Source organism: Mus musculus, chromosome 16 (assembly GCF_000001635.26).
Source record: "Mus musculus strain C57BL/6J chromosome 16, GRCm38.p6 C57BL/6J".
Lineage (NCBI taxonomy): Eukaryota > Metazoa > Chordata > Mammalia > Rodentia > Muridae > Mus > Mus musculus.
In genome coordinates this window covers 7,088,952-7,096,964 of record NC_000082.6, presented here as the reverse complement: position 1 = coordinate 7,096,964, position 8,013 = coordinate 7,088,952, and the positions used below count along the sequence as shown (strand labels likewise).

The window sequence follows — 8,013 nt, the reverse complement described above, 5'->3', positions numbered from 1 at the left end:
TCCCCTCTCCTCTTCCCCCTCTCCCCTCTCTCCTCTCATTGCTGTATCATCTAGTGCTCTACAAACACTGTGGGCATCGAGTGTTTGTAGAGTACTAGATGATACAGCAACGAAAGGCTCTGTGAAGTGGCTCATGTTTCCATCATGGAAGGAGGGAACACAGAGGTGGCCCAAATATACAAAGACTCTACATCAACAACATCTCTTGACTTTTCCAGACTGGTTCAATTTGAAATGTAATACAGTTGTGTTAATATTTCTAAGTACGATACACAATGCAGATGAAAGGTTGGGATACAGATAACCAAGGATGACTTTACACAGTGGTTTTTCATCTTGGTTACGTGCCCCAAACAAGGCCACACAGCAATACACCCTTCACTTGGAACTGTAATCACAGCCTGAGAGTTTAATGATCACATCCATTTATGTTTCTCAGATAGTTATAACTGCCAATTCCCTTTTGCATCAAGATTAAAGCAGGGTAGAGTCAGCAAAGACCAACCTTACTTTTCCTCCTTTCTCAAACACATAACATAGATTTGATTTTACTTTAGGGTTCTGAAATTCTAAGCAGTAGGAATAAAAATAGCCGAGGGCAAAATGGCATTCCACCCCACATGGAGAAAGCTTATGTATGGCTTGCTGCAATTATATCCACCTTTGCTTCGAAGCCTTTCTTCTGTTGCATCTGGGGTCTGGCATATGATGTCGCTATGCAGAAGCTCTTTGGTTAGCCTCTTTCTAGGTTGCAAATGAAGTCTTCTTACTTTTCCTGTGTCAACATCAATGCTAACTACGAAGATGCTTCAATCACAGTGAACCCCTTCTCTGATGTGCTATGTATTAGGGTTCTCTTTTCCCCTTCATGGTTTCTGTATCCAGAAGACTGGACTAGCTGTTTATTTCACCAAAAGCTTACCCACTCTCCCAGGACAATGTGTACCTGCCTAGGGTGGTGACAACTCATACATAATGGATCTTCTGGCATGAGTTATGAAAGTTAATCAATAAGAAGTGGAAGACTTATAAATTATCTATTGGAGATCAGCCTATTAAACATTCTCCTTCTAGAAGCTGGTTGGATCTGAGGTCTCCCACTGCATGGTTTATTGCCCCTATGCGAAGAAACGAGGCTCTCAAGCAGACAAAGGCAGGGCTTGCTGTTAAGATGGAGACAGTAAAAATAAAAATGAAGTGTTTTGCAATCGCAGCAAATCCTGTAGCCATGATTGCCAGGAAGAAAAATTAATAAAGTGGAGCCAAGTTCAGGAGGAGAAAATCCTCCCTTCATGAATGAAGTAGAAGGTTCAGAGATGGGGGAACGCACAAGAGAAGAACTTGCTCTGCATTTTCCCAAATTAAAGCAAAGTGGTTAAAATATTAGGTTGTAAGAAATATCTCTTATCACCTGTGCCCTCCTTCTGAACTTGGCCAGAGTTGGAAAAGAAGTCCTATAACACAAATTTCTTATTCTGTGAAGGCTACACTGGTTCTAGATAAGAACATAAAATGATCCAGACAAAAGGGTAGCTCTTCCCTGCAAATTGAAACTCTCCTTTCTGGAGGGAGGCTCTGTACTGGGGTAAAGGAAGCTAATAAGTGCCAAGAAGTCCTGAAACTTACAAGATTCACAAGGCTCTTTCTTCACAAGGTTACATAAGCAATAGCAATCCCTGGAAGGTCTCATGATAAGCAAGACTGTGCTGCTACATAACAACACTACAATGGAATCTCTGCCTAGTGCTAGAAAAACCAAACACATATGCATGCTGTGCAAGGGTCCTGCCTCTCTTGGCCACTGTCTAACAAGCCTTCTTACCCCCTTTTCAGACAACTGCTCTCCTCTACTATACACCACAGGTTTTCCAATGGTGGAAAGGTCATTACATGCCAACACTTTCTTCTAAGTCATTGTTCAGTAAGACCTAACTTGACCATGCCTCTGTGATAGGGCTCTATGACCTGGAGTGTCTCTTTCATTCCAGTCTCCTCATTTTTAACCACATAGAAGGGTTCTGCACCCACGCTCCAACTTTCACCTGCCCTTAGGAACTTGAGTCCTGTAAGAATTCAATCCTTGGTCCACCATTTGGTGCTGTGATCTTGACACCCAGCCCACTGCCTGAACATGAATGGATATGCAATACCTTCTTAATGAATAATGATTAGATGATCATATCAGCCCCACTACTGGTCACACCACATCAATCAATGTGGCAGAGGCCCAAGGCTAAGACCTACAACCTTACCAGAAGAAAATTCTTAGATTTGCCTCCTATCTTTGGAATAAACAAATTACAAGGGCCTTATCTCAGGACGTAAACATCCCCTCCCACACAAAGGGACTCTCCGTTCTGGCCTTGACCTCATTTTGCCTCAGGCAGAATGCTTTTGGCTGTCAGCTGTGAGAAGCTCGAGTAGAGCAGGTGGAAGGAGGTGTAAATGACCCTGAAGGTTAAAAGGGAAAGAAATGATCGCCCAAGGGGTTGTGAAACAGTTTAAAGATTCACTGTGTTCATTTTGGACATGGATGTAAGGAAACTGGCTTCTCAGACCCTCTGTGATGAAGAAATAACTGGCAAAGCCATCTGCCAAAGTGAAGTTTGATGGCGTCTGTCAGAATAGTGACTGTATAACCCTTTAGAACTAAGCATTCTGCCTCTGGAATTCTACTGCGACTGAATCGTAGACACACACACACAATTCTCTCTCTCTCTCTCTTTCTCTCTCTCTCTCTCTCTCTCTCTCACACACACACACACACACACACACACACACTCACAATTGTACAATCTTATGTAATTGTAGAATGGTAATAGAAAATAAATGAAGGTTGACTAAATACTTATAAAAGGCCAAACAATATGGCTCAGGAGTTAAGAGCACTTGGCCTGTCCTTGTGGGGGATCATGCTCTGACTCTCACTAGCCCTAGGAATGTAAGTCCTGTAAGAATGGAATCATTGGCTCACTGTGCAGTGCTGTGTTCTTGAAGCCCTGTAATTAGCCAGGCATTCCCACAAATGCCGATTGGTTGTCAGCATATGCTCAGGCCCAGGAAGAGACATCACCTCAAACATAACAATAGCTAGAGAGTGACATGGCGGACAGCTGTGATCTCACCCGGCATCTGGGTATGTACACAAGTGCACACACTGACATGGATAGACACACTAAATAGATCTACAGAATCTTAGGATATCTGTCCAGCATGCTAGGGGAGTGCCCACATATGGACTTGGGTGACTAGCCAAAAGACACTGGGCATCAAGCATTGTGGGCAGGGCTCTCACCAACATCAAACATATAGGCTGTGTTCATGAGAACTGCATGCAGTCACATTCAAAGGTTCAGGAGAGTCCCATATTAAGAACTATGATACACTCTCCATACCAGCTCTAGCTGGGTGGTGAGAGAGAGTGGTGGGCTGGAGTCAGCAGCTCTTCACCTTTATCCCACTTTTCTATGTTTCTTAGAACTGTTTTTAACAAAACACAGTTATCCTGTGGCTAATAAATTAAAAGTGCTTCTAGGGATATATCTTAGTGGATAAAAACTCTTCCTGCTAGAGAAGTCTGAGAAGCTGGCTTCTATCCCGAGAGCCATGTAAAGGTGGAAGGAGAGAACTAACTTCACAAAGTTGTCCTTTGACATCCATATATATGGTGTGACATGTCCTGCTGCCACCCACAATGATGATGATGATTAAAAAACAAGTAAAAAGTAATGTAATATAAACATTTTTAAAGGAAAAATGCTGAGAGATATCAAAAGAGGAATTCTGCCTTCTGGACGGAGATTTTTCCAGTCTGGTCTCTCTCAAAGATTCCAAGCAATAGAAATCAGCCATTAGACAAAACAGACAGAACCTAGGGATTTGGATTCAAGCCAAAGCTTTGCTACTTTTAGACTTTGCACAAGTAAGTTTCCTGGTGTTCCGTTTTCTTATTTACAAAGATGAGATATCCAATTGCAACCTGCGGGAGGCCCTGTGCCCATAACTGAGATAATGCTCTCATAGTCTCCTTCCCAGCACAGAGGAAGTGCTGAGCTAACTTCCATTCGTCTTTTAGTAGTCAGTCTGCCATAGTAAGGACAAGAGACTATAATATGGCAGTATAAAGAACTAAGTCTGCTAAATTATCCTTTAGCGCTCCCTTCAATGAATGGCATGGAGCTGGGCAGTGGTGATGCACGCCTTTAATCCCAGAACTTGGTCGGCAGAGGCAAGCAGATTTCTGAGTTCGAGGCCAGCCTGGATTACAGAGTTCCAGGACATCCAGGGCTACAAAGAGAAACCCTGTCTCGAAAAATGAATAAATAAATAAATAAATAAATAAATAAATAAATAAATAAATAAGGCATGTTCTGTATCATGCTACCCAATACATTCAACACAAGCCACCCGTGGTCTTGACCTCAGGATATGCCAAAGATGTCATTTATGTATAGGATTTTTAATATTTAATTTTAAGTAACTTAATTTAAATAAAGCCATAGGGCTGATAGTCCTCTCTATCACATGTAATTTTTTCTAGACCATTCTATTTCCCCACCTAAACTACCATAATTCTTTCCTAGCAGCCACTAGTACTTTATATTGACACAAGTAACAATAATACAAAATAGTGATTCATTTTCTAGAGAGTAGTTTCTTCTTTGAATCCATTCCATTTTTCTGAATCCTTAAAGAAAAAAAATGTTCTTTATTTCTTATCTATGACATGGTCAACATCACTCTCCCTTCCTGCTCTGTTACTGCTCTGTTTTGTGTGTGTGTGTGTGTGTGTGTGTGTGTGTGTGTGTGTGTGTAGGTGGGGGGTAGTATCTACCTGTCTGTCTATTTATGTGACAGGGTCCCATTATATAGGTCAGGTTGTCTTTTAACTCACAGACTTTCAGCCTCAGCCTCCTACTTGCTAAGATTTCAGGTATGTACTGCCACACCCAGCTAACACTTTCCAGTCTCCTTTTCCACTCCTCAGAGAGAACAGGCCTTGGACATAGACAATGCCTCCATCCAACATAAGTTACAGGGACAAACTGATGATATTGATTGGCTTTCAATGGCTTGTTCAATTGAGAGATAATTAATATTCTAAAAAAATCCACGCTTTAAAAGTGCAGGGCTCAGAATGTAATTAAAAAGTTTCACACAAAAAAGTTGTAACTGTCACTACTATTGGATAACAGAACACTTTTTTCACACCGTAAACTTAACAGGATCCCTCTTCTACTCTGCTTGACAATAACAGATCCACTTTCAGTCACTATGATTGTACTTACTCCAAATGCTTAATGTAATTAGAGTCATAGGATAGATTTTTCTTTGTGGCTGGCTTCTCTTACATATAATAGTTTCAATGTTCATGCATGCTCTTCCACATATTAACATTCTATTGTTTGTGCCTATAGAATATTCCACTGTATGCTATGTGACCTTATTCAATAGATTTTAGATATATTGGTTGTTCTCATTTGGCATTATAAATAATACTGCTATAAACATGTATGCCCAAGATTCTGAGTACACATACACACACACACACACACACACACACACACACACACACACACACACACACACACACACCAAGAGAGAGAGAGAGCAAGAGAGAGAGAGAGAGCAAGAGAGAGAGAGTTCTGTCTTGAGTATATAGCTAGGAGTAGCATTTTTTTGGACTGCATTATAATTCTAGATTGCTTTTTAGGAACTTCTAAGTTATTTCCCAAATCCAACACTTACAGTTTCACCAACAGTGTATACAAGTTCTGACTTCTTCATATTCTTACCAACAATTATTGAAAGGGTCTATCTGTATGATCACAAACCTGTTCTCCATAATGTAATTAATACAGTTGTCATAGATACTTTCACTTATGCCTGGTGATGGAAATCAGAGTTGGGAAGTTTCTTTCCATGAATCAGTTCATATTAGTTATAAAAACATAAAAAATTTAAATACAATACTTCTTCAGTTTAATGTGTGTACCATAAAGCATTTGAATGTGGGACACGTAGAAGACTGTTGTCGAAGCCATGGGGTCCTTTTGTGGGGTTGTTTAATAAACATGTATCTTGAAGTAATGTTCAAAATTGACAAGATTTCTCCACTGATACATGAGCAGTTAGGAGAATTAGGACAAGTGTGTAGTCTTCGGAATTCCTGTAGCAGGTTATTTTCTGGAAGTACACTGACAATTTAGCTGCAAATGTAGTCAGAATCACTCTTGCAAATTATTACATTATTTATCTTTATTTGTAGTTTTATCCCTATCTCATTCCTCTTTGAGTTTTGACCCAAAAGGTTCTAGAAAAATAGGGCTGACAAAACAACAGGATAAGCAGACAGAAGCAATGGCTCAATGGTGAGGAGGGTACATGAGTTTCATACTGGGAGCTGATCTCACTTCTGTAGAGAAGGGACCAAATTCCTATTCCCGGGACAGCTCATAACTCCAGACAAAGGGATCTGTCCTCGCAAAGTAAACTATACAACTTTCATTCTCTCTCATACATCTTCTGGCCTGGCCTGGCATTGGGGAACGCGGCCAGTTCTTTCTGGTCTGTTTGAGGACAAGTTCAAAGATTGAACCGATCTAGCTACTTGGAAAGGCCTCAGGATGGGTTTCTGCACACAGCTCATAGAGTGCCAGAAACACCACAGCTGTTTCTACAGCAGAGATTCTTAAACATGCTGCTGCCGTAGGGTGGGAGAATAATCAAATCATAGTTACAAACTTCTCTACTGCAAGAACGTCTGTTCACAAATCAATGTACAACTTAAGATGAGGTTGGTGAGATGGCTGGCTTTTTGGGCAAAATAGCTTACTGTTAAACCTGATGACCAGAGTTCAATCGCAGAGACTCTCATGATGAAGGGAGAGAAAAGAGATTCCTGTATGTTATCCACTGACCTCTACGCATAAGTTGTAACACACAGACTCCATACACATACATCCACTCACACAGAGAAAAATTTAAAGACCTTGTATGTGTGTGTATGTATTTTTGATAGGAATATATATAAACATGTACATACATGTAAACTATCAAGAATATATGTATATATGTAATATATGAATACACATATATTCTTGACAGTTATTTATATAAAATGTTTGATAGGAAATTGGAGCCAACACACTCAGTTGCCCAAACTCACAAATCACTACCCAGGAGTCTATTTCTTCTTAGCTGAGTACAGGGATAATGTCTCTCACAGAGAGCATGGGCTCTTTGCCTGGGACTGGAATCTCCTCAGCAGCAGATCTGAAAAGACAGCTGCTGACAGCTGCAAACTCCATGCCTGGTCCTGGAGATCAAGCAAGAAAATGGTGGTTTCCATGGCACTCCCAGAAACAGCTGGCTCTATGAACTGTTGGAAAAGCACATTCCCCAATCCGTAGTAAGTCAATTGATCCCTGTAGACACCTGTCTTCCCTACCTCCCCCTCAAAGGGTAGATGGTACCTGGGGGACAACTCCTTACATCCTCTGTCCTCCAAAGCACTTGCTTGGACACATGTACACACACATAAAGAAAATCAAGCATACACGCTGGAATCTCCCAGAAGAATGGATGTGACCATGGCCTCCCAGGGCCCCACATTTCACAAATGAATTTACTATCCTTCTTACCCTCAAACCTATACTTCTCATCCCACCTTATGTCTACTCATGTTCTTTCTACTTGTCCCTCTGTCTCCTAGCCTCAAAACTAAATCCAGCTGGCCCTGTCTTGTCAGCCAGTCTAAGCTCAAATTTCCCCTTGAGTGATCTAAAATAACACCCTCTGTCACGATCATGTAACCTATTTTATTTTCCTCACAGCCCTCCCCATGGTCTGAAGCACTGTTTGCTTACAGCTTTTTCTCCTAATAGAACATAAAGTCTCACACCTACAACTCTAGTACACGACACAAATTGAATTGAATAAATATGTACAGAATAAGCAAACATACAGAAACCAGGCCGCCACACCCACCGGAATTTCCCAACCAACCCATTC

At 41.0% G+C, this 8,013-nt stretch overlaps 1 protein-coding gene across 39 annotated transcripts in view; it reads right to left on the bottom strand.

Moving 5' to 3' along the window:
* The window catches only part of Rbfox1 (RNA binding protein, fox-1 homolog (C. elegans) 1), a 1,527,688-nt gene that overhangs the window by 315,516 nt on the left and 1,204,159 nt on the right, over window positions 1–8,013 (bottom strand). The window lies entirely within an intron of this gene.